This window comes from Simochromis diagramma, unplaced genomic scaffold (genome assembly GCF_900408965.1).
Source record: "Simochromis diagramma unplaced genomic scaffold, fSimDia1.1 OVJJ01000816.1, whole genome shotgun sequence".
NCBI classification, from domain to species: Eukaryota; Metazoa; Chordata; class Actinopteri; order Cichliformes; family Cichlidae; genus Simochromis; species Simochromis diagramma.
This window is the reverse complement of record NW_024386908.1, coordinates 1,130,638-1,148,147: the sequence shown is the minus strand read 5'-3', so window position 1 is coordinate 1,148,147 and position 17,510 is coordinate 1,130,638. Positions and strand designations below refer to the sequence as shown.

At 40.9% G+C, this 17,510-nt stretch overlaps 1 long non-coding RNA gene across 2 annotated transcripts; it reads right to left on the bottom strand.

Annotated features, from left to right (window-relative positions):
• Positions 1 to 4,813: 4,813 nt before the first annotated feature.
• Positions 4,814 to 17,146, bottom strand: LOC120735567. 2 transcript variants are annotated; one of them, XR_005696303.1, is made up of 2 exons: positions 14,728 to 17,146; positions 4,814 to 13,352 (listed from the first exon to the last, which is right to left on the bottom strand). It is a non-coding gene; the product is annotated as an uncharacterized LOC120735567 (long non-coding RNA). The 2 variants fall into 2 exon arrangements; XR_005696302.1 differs by lacking the exon at positions 14,728 to 17,146 and adding an exon at positions 13,464 to 13,513.
• Between the last annotated feature and the right edge of the window lie 364 nt (positions 17,147 to 17,510).

The window sequence follows — 17,510 nt, the reverse complement described above, 5'->3', positions numbered from 1 at the left end:
TCGTATGATCATCATGGAAATGTGTTCATTTTATTAATTCGCCTGTGGTTTTTCCTACGTTTATCTAAACCTCTTTCATCCATTCATATCAGCAAAATAGAGAAAGTAGTAAAATATCTACAGTGAAACGAGATTAAATTGGCCTTATAGTGTCCTGTTTGAATAGGATAGTCTTTTATCTTCTCTGTCTTTTGAATGCACCTGCCAAAATTTACTTGCTATTACTCATATACTGATCCTATGAGTCATGACAGCAAGCTCTAACAATTACCACAAGTGATGTCCATTAAAAAGGAACATCCAAACTAAACCGTGGCTGCTACTGCAAGGACGTCATTGTAGAAGAGCCCATTCACCTGCTGTGACTGAATGGAGCTTAGTACAAACTCAGTGCGTCAGTAATTAGATTAGAGGATAGGAATCACTTCCATAGCCACGTGTCAGTCAGTCAGTCAGTCAGTATCTGCACTGTGAGCATGTCTATTTGTCTGCAGCACAAGAGCATGTGTTGGTAACCGCAGCGATAAGAGCCGCAGTCAGAGTTTAGCCATCACATATAAGGTATCAACACAGCATAGTCTATTCATAACAGCTCTTGTGCTGGTATTATTACCACAACACGCGGTACTTCCATCCTTGTAGGTTAACATTCCTGACAAGGTGAGATAAGTTATTGCTGGCTAATGTTCAAGAAAATAAATGAGTGAATGACAAAGATGGAGCCTGTATAATATTTGACCTCTGTATGTTTTTGCAGTGATGTGTCTCTGGACTGCAGAGGAAGCTTCTCCACAGACAGCTAAGGAAACCAAGCAATTCCAAAATCAAAGCACCAAGGACCTAACAGAACAACCTGACCTTCATGCACCAGTGATACATTTCTCCCTGTCACTGTTAAAACACTTGTATGAACATTTAAACATGACGATCAAAGTTAAAGTAGCATAAATGTTTGAATTCCACCCTAACAAAGAGAGACAGTCAACCATTCACACCTATGGCCAGTTTTCAGTTTCTCCCACTGAGAACGCTACATCCAGACAAACACAATCAACTTTTTGGGATTTCCTTGCCTGGATGATTGAGCATGCATTAAGACACATGATGTGCTCACTATAAGCTTTCTGTTTGCAAAATCACTTTCATGCCCGTGTGGAATAGGGAATGAAGAGCTCTTGGCAGGCAACACAGTGCCTGGAGCTTCAGACACACACACAACGATTATAGCTGGAAAGCAGCCACACAATCCAAACAATCAGTTAGTTTCTTAAGGAGGTGTTTTTAGCAGTCGGCTTGAAAGAAGAGAACTGAGTAGCCAGAGGGATACATTTCCAAAACATCCCCGATATTAAGAAAAACAGCCCAAAACTTTGTATTTCAAATATTCTGTTTTAGCTTAGTTGTGTACAAAAGCTGTAGTCATTTCTGAAGTGTTAGTTTGCAGTGTGACTTATATTTTAAGTGTCCACAGGACTTTATTATTATAATGCCTTTTATTGGAATGAGCAGAATCAAATCAACGTTAAATTATAAATGATAAAAGCTACAACATCAACCCAAACAAAGCATGAAATGTTAACCAGATGGAAAGCTTAAAATCCCAGTTGTTAGTAGTGCAGCCTCAGGGGCAGACAAGAAATACAGATAAAAGAACATCTTATGAGCACTGCAGAGCGTCCTGTGAAAAACTAAGGGCACCCTTACAGCTTCCAATTAAGAATAAAGGTTGTAGGTTGCAGCCGGATGCTGCTAATTAAACCATTGATTAACCGATCCTCAGCACGAGTGACATCTCTATAAAAGCAGACGTTCTGGCAGCTTGCTGGTCTGGAGCATTCAAGTGTATATTAGCACAGCTGTTCAGAAATAGCAAAAACAGCTAAGAGCTAAATCTCTTGGCTGCAGGCCTCAGTTAGCATGTTAAAAGTTCAAGTTCAGGACAGCAAAATTAGATAAACCTGAACAAGTATGAGGTGTTTGGGTTTTTTTTAGAGAGAAGAGGTTGAAAAGGGAAGATGGAGGAGTGATGATCTGAGTTTGCTTTGCAGTCACAGGACTGGAGCACCTTGCAGTCACTGACCATGAACTCCTCTGTTTACCAAAGTATGTTAGAGTCTCATGTGAAGCCATCTGTCTGACAGCTAAAGCTTGGCCTGAATTGGATCATGCACCGGGACAATGATCTCAAGCACAGCAGCAAATCTAATGATGTGGGGGGGGGGACCAAGATGTCAAAGTCCAGATTTCAACTTCATTGAAATGCTGCGGCGAGACCTAGAGAGCTGTACATAAGAGAGGAACGTTGTAAAGTAAAGCGGGCCAAGAGTCCTCCGCAATAATGTGACAGACCGATAAGGCCACATAGAAAATGATTACTTCAAGTTATTGCTGCAAAATGTGGTCGCGAACAGTTATTGAATCACGGGCTGCACGTAGTTTTTCACAGGACAGCAAAGAGTCCTGCAAAAGCCTTTTTACATGACAGTAATTACACCAGCTGCAAATGTGTTCGTTTAAAAAATGATGGTATCCTATATATTCCACTTTCATGAAAGGTCCTTCTGTGGTTGCTTTACTGTAGCAAGCAAGCGTACAAGTGAAACAATGATGACATTATGTAATCCAAATGTATTTATGTGGTTATCTGTCATTGTTCACTGTAAAGCAGATAAAGCTGCATCTCTGTGCTGTATAATTCCTCTCAGCTAATCTCCATATGTCACTGCGCTTCTCTTTTGCACAGTACTTGTTACTAATAGTATTTCTTATTTTGTGTTACTTTGTCTTGTGTATATGGCATTTATAAAAAAAAGATTTTACTTTGTCGTGAAGATGGGTTTTATCTCTGACGTTTGACATTAATTATTGAACCAAGTCCAAAATAATAATTTTAAGTATTTATTGCCTGTTTTACAATGCCAGCACAACGGACGCAGCCCTTACTTCACTGAGTCATCTTGGCGCCCGTTCTTTCTACAGAGATTTGTTCACTGGAGCTGCATAAATGTGTTCTGACAAGGACACTATGAATATTTTAGGTATCTGAGCCCGGCTGTAACACGTGTCTGATCCTTGCGTGTATGAAGTTGAATACAAGCAGGAGGATGAAGTCCTGTCAGGAGTTTAGAGAGGCTCTGCAGTGTTTGGAAACTTCCCCACATGAAAACTTCTTTTGAAAGCAAACCGCTTCGTGCCTGCTGTGGTCTTACCAACCATTTGCAGCTGTCTTATTTTGCAAAATATGATGCGGACTCATTTATTATGGCGAGCTCTCTATTTTTCTTAGGATACCGACTATATCATTCCCCCGGATTTAATGTGCTTCAGTTCTCCTGTCATTGTGGTAAATTGTAGTTGGAGCATCAAACGTGAGTGTGCCTGTCAGAGTCACTAAACTGTGCAAAGTGTAGAGTTTTGTTTCTAACGACATCCTAACCCTTCACCCTCTGGGCACGGGAAAAGGAGAACAGTGCCACGTGAGCTGGAGTCACACAGTCCTCTGATAAGGTAGATAAACTGCAAAACTCTACAGTGTGCATTTGATGACGGGCTGAAGATACTGGCAAAAACAACCCTGGGTTTTCAGAGGGTCAAAGGTTACATTTGGTTGTGTGCATTCTGTGTCCTTCTGTGTTGAGAATCACCTGTATTCACTTCCTAAAACTCCGCCCTGTAATCTTGTGTTAACGCAGATATTTTGGTTTTCTTTTTTTAAAGCAGTGTTGTTCTCTCAAAGGAGACACTCAGTGTAATGAAATTAAATCCAGTGCATTATTTCCGTGACAGGTTTTCCAATGCTTGCTGGATATGTTGCGCTTTCTCCAAACGAAAGAACAAACCCCTCAGTTTGTGATGCCGACGTTGCAGGTAGGTTTTGCTTTGCTGCAGCTGAGGATGGTTTGCATCAGGAAAATGTGAAGGAGGGCGTTTTATAACTTGTCCTGCTGATAAAAACCTCCCCGATGGCCATTCAAGCTACACCAAGGTAAATAAGTAAAAGTAATTTAATGAGAGAAAAGTCTTGTTTTTTTCACTACTGTGCAAATTTTAAAGGCGAATTAACAAAAGACTTTCTGGGCAAGAAGCTATTTCTGTAATTTTACACATTTATTTGTTAAAATGTAAGAATTTAACCTCTATGTTACAATTTAAGCTCATTTCTACAGCAGCATTTCTTTGCCGCCTAGAAAAAAAGTAGATGTACTATTGTAATTACAGTTTTTCTTACATTAACTGTGCAGTTAAACATCTTTACACCGACAGATAGGAGTGTTTCCTTGGTCTGGGTCTTAGACACTTATGTATGACTGTGGTATGTTAGCTATATTACAGCGGTCATGAACTTTGAACCTGAGCGGCATCGTCTCCTGCCCTTTGACCTCTATGTTGACACAGTGGCAAGTGAATCAGTGAGTGTCTCTTCTGCCTCTCATGAAACTACTTCTTCACAATTATCAACAGAAGCTCATAGTCACCATCCAGCTCTTACTTAATAAACAGATTGTTGACTATGACACACAAAGCATTGCTGTAGTAAACGACTTCTTTTATTTTTAACCACTGAACTGAGCCGCTGTTTAAAGGGGGAGGAGTCTCAGGCTTTTTGACCCATGGATATATACAAAACCACTCACATGCTTCAGTGTAGTAACATGACTCTCACTTTTCCACTTCCAACATTTCCCACACAAGGAAGTGAGTCAGTCTTGTGAAATTAGAACCACATACAAAAACAAACATCCACAAGGAGGATTTTGTGGGAATGAAAGACTGTATGGGTTGTAAATAAATATAAATCACTCTTATTTCTCTCTGGAGTCACACAAAACATACCTGTCTATCAGAGAGCAACTTGGCATCTTGCTCAAGGATATTTGGAATGGAGACTGGAGCAGCTGGGGATTGAACCAGCAACCGTCCAATCAAAAGATATCCTACAGCCAATAGAGATGGGCAAGGCAAAGTGGAAAAATGCATGAAAAGGTGCTTCTGCTCACCTTTTTTGTGTGCTTTGTTTTTAAGCCAAGAGGTCATGAAACCAACTACTCAAAACCATCAGTCAGTGGATCCCTTCAAATAGTCGGTGACTTGGGAGAAAATCACATCAAGCTCTGAGGTTCAATCGGTGCAGCTGTGGCAGAAGCAATTTGAATGTTACATAAATGACTGAGTCAACATTTGGATGCTTGTAAGGCTCCTGTGCGCTTATATGGCAGCAGTTTAAAACCATGCAAATCTGTAGACTCACATGTGACAGTTTGTTTTAGATCATTCCAAACACTGCCTGCTCTTTTCCCCTCTGTTCCTCCCTTTTTAAAAATAATAATAAAAAAACCCTCCCCTCTCTCTGTGAACAAAGCTCATGCCCAGAGCACAGACACTTAGATCTTCATTTCTTTGAAACACATAAATAACCTCAGTCATCCTTTCTACTCTGTATTCCTCTAGCCAGTATTTTTAATCGGGTGCCGTCTCTCACGTCTATTCCTCATGACTGTTAAAATGGGATTGTCTCAGCTGAACTCATAAAACATCTCTATTTTATTAAAATAAATAAAAAACAGAGCTTGGAGCAAGCATGATATGATTCAGGGAATTTTACAACAAACATCAGTACTGGAGCCACATGAAAACCCGTAGTCAACACTGGAGGAGCCAAAAAAAGAGAAGAAAATCTGGCTTTAATGTCTATTTATTATGAAATTCACGAAACAAGGCTGCAGTTCTTTGAAGTCCTACATGCACAGTAGTTTCATCCGGGTTTTGTTGTTATTTAAGGACGCACAGCAGAGTGAGGTGAGCACGCAAAACCCAAAATATATAAACATGACAGCTCCATTATGCATTAGAAAATACAGCAGTCCTCAAAAGCTTCTAAAATCATAAGAAATGAGTCTTTCTTCTTAACACGTCTCACCCACACTGACAGTGAGAAGCTGCCAGCAAAAGCCAATTAGTTGCATACCAGTGGTCAGCTCATCACACCGTGGTTTACATAATGCGCTAGTTAGCAGCATATCCCCTTTGAGGATGATACACATTAGAGCAGTGATGCCAGTGATGGGGTGTTTCTGAGGCCAAGGTGAACGTCGCCTTAGAGCCCTCTCGCTCCCTTCAGCATCATTTATCAGTACTTTCTAATCTTGTTCCCTTCAAACATTTCCATACAAATCAACTGCTTAAGTAGCAACACAGAGATGTTTACCTTCAGCAGAAAATGAATCTGGATAACTATGACGATTGAGGGAACCTGGATTGCACCGTGCACGCAGTTAATCATTATTCTGTTCACACTTGAGGAAAGGGAATTTTCCGCTGCTTAAGGCAGTAGGTCAACCCCCCCACCACCACCACCACCACCACCATCAATCTGGGGGCTTAAAGCAGAGCTGCTGATGCTGCAATAAGACGTCTCTGTGTTAGACCTATTGGGCCAATTAGCCCTAAAGCAGGCGGACATAAAAAGAGACCTACAAATGTCATCGGTCAAACTTCAATGAGTGGCGAAAGGCGCCGTGGCATGTGGGCAAACATTGAAAAAACGCAGACACATCTGAGTACACACATAGACACGCACAGTGGCCGCAGGCTATCAGTGATAATCTTTGTAATCAATCAACTATTAACCAGTCTGCTTCCAGTCATGAGATCTTACATCATTTTGACCCCAGTAATATATCCAGTTATAACCGGAGTTTATTTGGCAGCTCAAACTTCCCGTGTCGCAGTACCTGCAGTACTTTATTATTTGCTGAAAGGCACTCATGAGTCCACAAAGCATCCAGCGCACCCAGTGCAATAAAAGCTCAAGCCTTGTTTGCACGGTTACATTTTACAACCTAATTGCATTCATAAAGTGGTTTTAAGTGCTGTTGCACTTCAGATTGAACCATGTATCTGCGAGCCGAGCAGCTTAAAGAACCAATAAATAAATGGATTAGATTCTGCGCCGATTAACGTCGGACAAAGAGTTCAAACACGAGTTCAAAACCAACTAAAGTGAGACAGCAAATCTAGGTTAGATTATGTCTCGGAATGTGGATCAAAGTCTTCATCTCGGTGTTTTGTGCAGATGTTTCAGGAAAATGTTGAGTTTCACGTTAACTGACAGGATGAATGAGACTCAGCTGTCAAATGGATTTTTGCAGTAAGTGCTTGTAATCTACTTCTTTCACAGTCTTATCTGTTAATATAAATGGGGGATTAACTGAGCAAGTATCATATTGAATTACATATCCAGCTGAGGAGAGCTGTAACAAGAGAGGCCATGGCACATACAGAGCGAATGGGTAAAGTAGGAGCGAGACTGCGGTGCTAATGCATGGATGTGTGCTCCTCCTTCTCTTTAAAGTAGAGACACAGTCTGCATTTAGAGCTTTATCATCTCGAGCTTTCAGCATTTTCTTGGAAGCCAGTTCCTGACTATTTATAGGTAAAACGTACCGTTGATCTTTCATGTAATTCATCCGGCCCACACACAACAAGAGGCGCCGGTGGCGGTGGTGTGTTTGCGTTTGTCTTACGCATGGAAAGAATGTTCTCATGTAGTGGGAAATTTACTTGTCACCTTCCTTGTTGTTATGTTTTATCATTGCTGCACGTGATTTGTTTTGTTATGGCGCCAGCAGCAGATGCAAGCAGGCGCGTTCTGCCAGAGCAGACCATAATATTTACATCGGGAACTGACTCATCACAGTTGCTGTGGATAGCATTAAATGTGAAAATAAATAATAATACAAATATTGTAATCAAGGATCAAGTGTAAGGGATATCTTTATTATTGCCCAGGCGCGATGCATTATACAGTCTGCAGAGATGAACCAACCAATGAGTAATAAATACACAATAAATGGAAAATACAACAGCAACAAAAAGCAACACTGAAAACATGGTGAGAATAATCACAGCATTTTGGCTTAAATAACTACTAAAAAATATTATAATAATGTAAAAGTTTTAATTGTAACACTTTCTAAACAGAAGCTGCCGCTTCCAGTTTAACCTCTGTCAAAACATTTCAACATTACATTTCCTAACATCAGCTCTGACCCTTTGTGCGGGTGTGTTAGTAATGTAGCTCTTTCAGTGCCACACTGTGACCCAGCTCTTTGTTTATTGTTGCCAATGTCACATATTCGCACATATTAGAAGTGAAGAACAGCGTTTGTATTTTGTCCACCACTTTGTGTTTTGCCCAAAACTCCAGTCACCCACTTCCTAGAATCCTTCCTAAAGGTGTGACCTTGCTCTTTTCATGCTAAATAAATTACACTGTAAATAAAAACACTTTAAGGTTGAGGACGAGTTTTTCGCCTGAGGTCGTTGCCTTCTTTAGTTCAATAATAGGGGGTTTTACTAAATAGTATTACAGCAGCTTTTCCTTTGTGACCACTTTAGTTAGCATCGAAGAAATAAAGTCACCACTTGCATTCACTGAACTAAAACTGAAGTTTTCCTTCTGACTACACTAGCTCTCCTCCTGTACAGGGTAGGCTGTTTTAATAATATTTAACCCAATAAACTAGGTATTTATGCAAATTACATGACACAAACACAAAGAGATAGGGATTTCACATTGAGACAGGTAAGCTCCTGCCTTGTGCCCTCACCCAGCATGTGGATACACAATCTGCACTGCACACATTCAAATGTTAAGACAGCGGCTCACCTTTAAAGCTGGAATGGAAACAGCTATGACATACAGATACTATACAATAAAGATAATATACATTTAAGTAGATAAGTGTTAGCTTAATTATTTATTTATTTATTCATAAGCAAATAAATAATTAACATCTCGAAATATCTTTCACTGTAAAAATATCGCCTGCAGGAAATGCTCCACTGCGAGGAGAAGATAAAGATCTAGACTGTTAGAAACGTTTGTTTGGTCAAAGCTGCAAAATGTACTGCAAACCTGGTTAGCGGTTACTATAGCAGCCAACTCAAGCAACTGCTGTTGACAGATAAGGTAGTAATAATAGCTCAGTTTGAAGAAGTAACGATGCAGTTAGTGTGTGTTTTGCACAGACTGTACATAAAAGACAGATGTTTTTCTGGGTCTGAATAGTTAAGCCGATACAAAAAGGCCTTAAAATTGCATTATTTTCATTGGCCAGCAGCAGGCAGCTCCCTTGGCAGGTTTGCTTATCATAGAGCCTCCTAATGCCGTCTGCAAAATTAGTTGTGCTTTCCAAAAAAAAAAAAACAGGGTCCTGAGTCCAGGTACCATCATATTTTAATTAAGTCCAGTCACACAGAGACTCCTTGGTCTTCACTGTTTACTGGGGAAAATATTCCTTCATGCCAAACCGAGGAAATAAAAATTTGAATCGCAGCTGTTTGTTGGTTGTTAGAGGTTACAAAGATTTTGAGTTGCCAGGATTTTAGCAACCAGTATCCAGGCCTGTGTGGCTGGCGCTTTAATCCATCCATTTCCTTAACCACTTATCCAATATAGGGTTGTGAGGGGGCTCGAGTCTTTCATACCTCATTTGAGAAAACTTCAACTTCAATCGAATGAATGATTCGGTGGATTTTTCCTGTGTCCATGCTGCACCTCTCAGCTGACTTTCATGAAGATTGTCATGGTAGTTTTTGCATAATCCTGCAGTCAGATAAACTGTGAAAACATCATGTCCTTGGGGAAGGCAAATATGTCCTGACCCATAATGGTGTTATAATGAGGAGACATACCCAAAATGTAAATGAGCATAATACACCTTCAGTGTTTCTCGTGTCACATGTCTTACAACCTCGGACACGTGCGACACGCTCAGACATTTCTGTAGTGCCTGCTTGTCTTTCACTGATTACCAAGGTCACCGAGGTGGCTTTGTTGTCAGCGCTTTGCAGGCTATTACATATCTTAAATAAATGTCTTCATTTAGAAAGCAACAAGAAAAGGTCACCTGCTTCACACCACGTGTACAGCAAACACACACACTTTCTCTCATACAGGAAAACCTGCAGTGACCTTGTGACCACCTCTGCCCACAGATAAATCTGCCTCAGAAGCCTTCGCTTGGTGTGTTTGTGTTTCCATGGTGAATTATATTAGTAATCTGAAGCCTGTCCACGTGAGTTTTGTTGGTGCCACAGAGGAAGGCAGGGCTGGAACATAAATTTGTTTTTAAAACAGCATGTAGTGGTGAAGATGTGTCCTGAGTTTGTGTGTGCGATTATGAGTTGTGTATTTTTTGCCTAGAAATGATCCAGTTCCTCTGTAGCTGAACATGCATTAAAGACAACCTAAAGGCTGGATGTGAAGCAATTATGGGACCAAGATCCCAGTGCATGTGTGTTATAATAGGTGAGGCATTGAAAAATAACAATACTGATGCAAATACCAGCAAAATGGGAGACGCGATGAACTGTCACCATCATTTTGTTTAGCACAGAGGATCCTTCTGTTCAGAGGAAGTAGGAAACTATGTAGTGAAAACTCACATGACTGGATCATTAAAATCTGGATTTTTCTCAAAGCCTCTAAAAGATGTGCAGTTGCTGCACGTCGGTCCGTGTTTTGTGTTTTTCTGCGTTTCAAACACGCAGTCTGAGCATTTTGTCCCGTGTTCTTATAAGGCAAACATCCACAATTCCGCTTCCTCAAGGCTATGGGAAGTGAGACTTTCTGCTTCTTGACTGACGCATCCCTGCGCGAAGACAAAACGTCCCTCTTCGCACAAAACACTGCACGCCTGACACAAATATTGACGCCTTCTGTCAAGCATACGTGGGCCGTGAAAGACTTTATTGTCAGAAAGTCGTTTTGCGGTTATAGCAGACATTCTTTCGAGAAAATAAGTTCGGGGAAATGTTTTGAGAAAATGCTCGTCTGAGAAAAGATGAGGCCTTCTTTCTCACAATATTCCTGCTTGTGTCTTTTCTATGACCGGCGCACAGGTTCACGCGTGAAGAAGGGAGGAAAGACCAACTGGTGATCAAGAGAATGATGGACGTTGTGTCTTCATTGCATAAGACATTCATTTCTTAGCCCACATCCTCCTCCCCGCGTCTCTAACGCAGTGCTTACACTTAATCCTCTTTTTAGTGGCACATTGTGTTACTGTTGTCCCACCGTGTCTTCACTTCCACAAAAAAGGTTGTAAACATTCACGCTCAGCAAAAAAAAAAAAAAAAAAAAAAAAAAAAGGACAGAAACGGATTAGCGCAGACGATGACCGTCGACTGGTCCATTTATCAGAGAAGTAGAGAGGAATTGGCAATTACTCAGATCCCACAAGTCATATGACTGACCCAAATCTACACTGCAAAGGCCTAAATGTTACATTAGCTTTTAACATCCACAGTTTCATATCCTCCTAACAGCTCCAGTACTGCTGTGCAAAGATTTTGCGCACAATAAGAATGTGTAAAATCTCCCGTCATGTTAGTCGTGTGGTAAAACACCTTGCAACAGTTTCCAAACAGCACGACATGGTGAGTTCCAACAAACGTGGTTGAGAAGTTCACAGAAAAAAAGCAAAATTTTTGTTTAATGTGACTCATGATGTCAAGCTTGTGCAAAAAGCTGCAAAACTACTGAGGTTTATAGCTGTACCACTGCGCTTTTTTTCATATTATTGGAGGGCTTCTTTAATGTCGCAACTTGCTTGGCCTGTTTCCGGTCCTTTCTGGGGTCTTAAATTGTGTCCATGACAACACAGCGAGAGCTGCAGTGAATTGGGACAAACGCGCACATCTTCCAGTGTAAATAAGAAGTCACCTGACCTTACTAAGTTACAGCTTGCTCGCGCGCTCCTTCCTCACGCTTCTCTCGCCCTTGTCTGTTTTTTTTTCCTCCTTTCTTTTTGTTGTTGTTGTACTCTCTCTTTCACTTTCCGACACGCCCATTTATTCACATGCACACGCACACACGTACGCACGCTGTTCTCGAAGCGTCGCTGAGTTCCTGGCCTGTGAAAAACAAAGCCGAGCATTTAATTATGCAACCAGCTTTTAATGTGGGGTTTTTGTAAGGGAAGAATGCGCAGATCAAATAGTGCCAGAGCCCAGATTCTTGAACAGGGAACAAATGGGATCCAGTTAGATCTGACAGAGGGAGAAACTTCTTCTTTGCTTGTTTGTCTGTTCCAGCACTGCTGACTTCCCGGATGAAACAATGCAGTGCAGCCTGTCTTAAAAACAACTATCGGTGTCTTTTTGTAGTCTGCCGTACCTTTAAAAGTAACGTTTCAGCTAAATTCCTTTATTGCGTCTCATCTCTCCTCTTGATTTGAACTGACTATATAAAAAAAAATAGCTAACTAGGAAAGAGGAGGATATATTCTTATCACTGCACACTGTAGCCTGCGGTTAGAACGAGGGAATGAGGACAATTGTTTGTGCTCCCAAATGCTTATACTCGCATGGTTACCCATGTCTATACTGCACACAGTGTATGTTTATGAAAGGGATGAACCCAGAGTGGGAAAAAGAGATAAAAGAGAGAATAGGGACGGATTACAAAGGGTATGTTGTTGTGTGTGGGCGCAAAACCAGTGAGCCTCATTGGCCAGATGAGTTGTGTTCACTACAAAGGGGGGACTTTAGTGAGATGAGAGGGAGTAAGCCCGGGGATTAGGTCTGTCGGGCGACAGAGCACCAGGCCTCAGGGCGGACTTTCTGGTTGGCTTACTGGAATGATGGAGCGCATGTGTCATGCGGAACATGTTTGTGCGCTAAAGTCACACTTGTCCCGGCAGCCTGCATTCAGGCACAAGCATGCGCAGAGACAGTGGCTCAGCTGGTTTGTGCGCGCTGAATTTTTCCAAAGTATTATCTAAACTATCGTTTACTCGCTTTGACTGATGCAATCGTAGTCATCCATTCTAGCACCTTCTAGCAGTGCAGGCAGGTATTAGTTATCAGAGAGAAACTGTACCGTGCCTTGGCACTGTGCTTTTTTACTTCCTGTCGTTACCTCAGTGCTCAGCAGAAGTTTGAAAGTTACTAACAAAGGACTCCATGTGTTACTGTTAACATCATGACTGTATCTTGCTTTTATACACTCTGTTTCATCCAATATATAATCAACAAGCTCACATTTGTTCAGTTTGTTCAGCGATCTTAGTTTAAGTAGTAGTTAAAATATTTATTACAGTTTTAAATTTATTAAAGTAAAAAGACGACAAACTCTAATTTTGCAGGACTGCTCGTGGTAAAAAGAGGAGTTGTTTACTGTTCGTAATAGAAGAACATTGTGTCTTGTAATGCCCCAAAGGCCTGCTCTCAGCCAGGAAAACGTGACTTTGGTATTGTGTGCACTCTCCACTTACCTGCATGTATGTAGATTTACAAACCAGTCATACCTCATTGTTTGTCATAAGAAATCTCTTCCCAGCATCATTCTGAAAACAGAAAGCAAGATTTTAAAAAAGATTTTGTAGATAATCGTGGGAAACAACAACACAGCACAGTGCAAAAATGCTGCAGCTACAAGGTGACTGCACTTTTCTCACTTCCTTTCCGATCGTGGCTCAAGAGTTGGGAGTTCGCCTTGTAATCGGAAGGTTGACGGTTCGAGCCCCGGCTTGGACAGTTGTGTCCTTGGGCAAGACACTTCACCCGTTGCCTACTGGTGGTGGTCAGAGGGCCCGGTGGCGCCAGTGTCCGGCAGCCTCGCCTCTGTCAGTGCGCCCCAGGGTGGCTACAATGTAGCTGCCATCCCCAGTGTGTGGATGGGTGGATGACTGGATGTGTAAAGCGCTTTGGGGTCCTTAGGGACTAGTAAAGCGCTATACAAATACAGGCCATTTCCCAGGTCTCACTGCTATATTATTTGGAAAGTGCCGGTAGAGTAATTGAAAGCGGTTGTATAAAGTCAGTGCGTGTGTTAGCTTTAGATTTCTTGTGAAACTATAAAGGAAGTTGCACAACTTTAACTCGGAGTCCATTGAACTGTTTGGCTTTGGCACGTTTGGTAAATCTCTGCCTCGGGCGTCTGTACTCCTGCCAAACCTCCAACGCTTGACAGAACCTGAAACAAACAAACTGGTTGCCATAATGAGTCCTGTTAAATTTTAAACAGTGATAAAAGAAAGTGACGTATTGTTTTTCCACCAACGGCTGACAAAGGAGGGAATGCTTCAGTTTTCAGAAGATGTTTAATCATAAGATGAGAGGGCATCAATAAAAGAAACGTATTTGCTGTAATGTACCGCTGGCTTTTTTCTTCTTCTTTTTTTAAATGTGCTACACTTGTGCGCTGAACCCTGTTCAACACAATAAAATAAGCTTTTGCTATCAAGGTGATGTTTAACTCAAAAACCGGTGTGAGTCACACCAAAGACGGGACGTGACTGTGAGGCAGGACGTGTAACTGGTCCAATGACAACACGGGCTCCACGCCTGCTGGTTTACAAAGTAAATCATTAATTCTTTGTGTTTAGATCAGAGCTGTGGTGGCTGTATGCTCGGGACAGTTGTTGTACAAACTGACCTACTTCCACTGTTGTGTTTATTAAGTAAATCTGTGCAGCTGTGTCACCGTTAAAACAACAATCACAGAAACAGTTCAGTTCAATTCAGTTTTCTTTGTAAAGCCCATCATCACATATAGAGCTTCAAAAAGCTTCACGGGCATAAAAGCATAAGAAACAAGGTCACCTAAATATTAAGCAGACATTTAAATAACAAACCAACCTCTCGGAAATAGAAACACACAGGAACATACAAATAATACATTAGTAAACACTGATGAAGAAGATCTGCTATGGTTTCTACCTGATTGCTAAATGTCGTTGAGCTCAGTAGGTGCGGCTGTATGGTCGTTTTATTGTTGAGTGGAAGCAAATGTCAGCTTAAAAATGCGTCCTTTTAACAGCTTCTTGAAATTCTCAGTAAGTTTTGCTTTGCTGATTTTTTAAGGGAGGCTCTCTGTGGAGCATTCAGTATCTAACATGTTAGCATAACCCTGCAGCAGAATTCTAGAGAAGCTGCACAGTAATGAGGATTTTGGGGGGAAGTCCAGCAAAAAAAGGGCACTGCAGTAATCCAGTCTACTGGAAACGAATGCATAATGCATACATGAATGACTTGATGCGTGTTTAATCATCCAGGTAAGGAAATGCCAGGAAGTTCATTCTGTTCATCCGAAACATTTTTGAAGAAGTCACCTGGATCAGTGACGCAATGTTTAATGAACAGACTCAACTTCCTGGAAATGCACGTGTCAGGACGTGTCGTGTCTTGGCATTTCCAGAGATGGAGCAGGACTTTCTTTCTGATAAATTCTTACTCTGTCAGCTAGTGTCCCCACCTTATGGACGAACAGATCTCGTTTGATTTTAAGGTCCAATAAAAGAATTTCAATTTTGTCTTAAGTTTTAAAAGGTTTGCAGCCACGTCATCCGGCTCTGTAGAAACACATAGCTGTGTAGCATCTGTGTAACTATGGAAACAAATGTCATGCTGTCTGATAAGGTTGCCAAGTGGCAGCATGCATAAGGAGAAAATTGAGGGACCCAGACGGCTTCCCAGTGGAACCCCACAAGAAAAACAATGAGTGGGTGATACCTGATCTCCACAGGTGATGAGGAATTTCCTGTGTATACGTAGGTGAAGTTAAATGAGGACAGCAACCTTATTACAGAGATAAGTTAGTCTGAGGTCATTTCGTATATTGGTGAGGTCCGTCTGTGTGCTGTGATTTGCTCCATGGCCAGTACAGAACCTAATTTAACCTTTAAGCACTGATTTGCATTAATACAGTTTTTGTTCTTATACTTTACTTAAAAGGTTTTATGTTTATCTGTAATATTAAGATTCATTCTTTTCTAACTGACTGCCACATCCTTTTTAAACATTTGCCCTTTTGCAGTGTCAAGGTCAGAAAGGTTCATGTAAACTTCTGCTCGCTGGACTGTATTATGGAAACAAGTGCATCGACTTCTACAGAACTTAAACAACGTTCAGCTGTTTGTCCTGGCCCGATGACGAATCAGCTAACCTAATGTGGTGTTTACCTTAAAAGCAAGTCAGAGCACATGTCAGTGCTTGCAACACAGCTCTTGTGTGTTAAATAGTAGATACACTTGTTTCCAGGGAATGAAGGAGTGTAAATTCACAGTGTGCCAACACGTTTACTTCTGCAGATTGTTTTGTGATAGGTTGATCATATTGCTAGAAAGCTGTGAAATTGGAATGTGCTAACGATCCCCTTTAAGATGTGATTTATATATACAGAGAAATGTGTTGTATAATCACTGCCTTGCAGACACATTTTTCTGTACCCAGTGCATTTTCAAATAGCTTTAACCTCCCTGTTTGTTTGCCATGCAAAATTCTCACAGGCAGCTCCTCTCCTCCTACATGGTTTTAGCAAATCTTGGTTAGAGAGGTTTGGATTCTTATTTGAATTTTTCCGTGTAACTTTCCACCCACATCCTCCGCTAAAGACCTCGTGAAATTATCCTTGGAAAAGACAGGCGATTAATATTTCCCATCATTTTAAGAGCTACATTTATTTTTGATATATACTATAAACGTTCTGTTGTTTGTAATCAGCGACACTGTTTACAGTACTAATCACCCCCTCCCGCCCCTTTTTTGGTTAAATTTACAAAAAAGCAAAAAGAAAGAAAAAAGGCAGGACTTCTGTGGCTGACTAGCTCCACCTAGTGGCCAAACAAGGTAATCATTTACTGTTGCCATTGATAAAAAGACATTGTGATCCTTTTACACCTGATATCTCACACAGTTCTGGCCCTTAATGGGCAAAATGGTTTAAAGGTTGTTGGCCTGGGACTGAAGCTAGAAACTAAAATGAAACTTATGAGCATCGCAGTGGTGAAACAGAAATGTAAACCTGTAATGGAGACTCTCAGAGGTCTTTATTTCCAGATAGTAATATCATGAGTGCACCAACTGAAGTTTGATCCATCTGAAAGTCTCGAGAACTTCAACATCAAGAGTAAACAAATGAATTAGTTTCATTTCGATATGAATCAAAACTGTCTAAACATTCATCAAAACACATTTGACATGTTAGAAAGAAAACAGGTGTGATATTTATTGCTTAAGAGATTTATTCGATTACTTGTCATAAAAAACACAAACATTATTGAAATCTGCCAAAACCTTTTAAAACTTGAAATTAATTACATGACTTATCTGACAACTCAGTAATTAATTTTTCTGTTTAAGAATTCAAGTAAATAACTGATGTTTGGCATCTTAATCCAATAATAATAATAATAAGTGTTGTAAAGACTCACCTTTCAGCACACTCACCTCACCAGATGCACCTTGTTTCTTTTCCTCACCGTTGATTGGGTGTGGGGCTTGCCCTTGATTGCACTCACCTGTCACCCGTTATATAAGGACCTCACTCACCTACAGCTCACTTTTTCTTCACTCCCACATGGGGCGGCAGCTGAGGTGAGTTTCTGTTTGAGGCTCCTAGAGTTCATGCATTATTTTAACTTACTGACTTACTTAAATCACACTTTGTTTCCTTTCAGAGTTAGCAGTTCATGCGTGTCTGCACGTTTGCATTATGTCAGCAG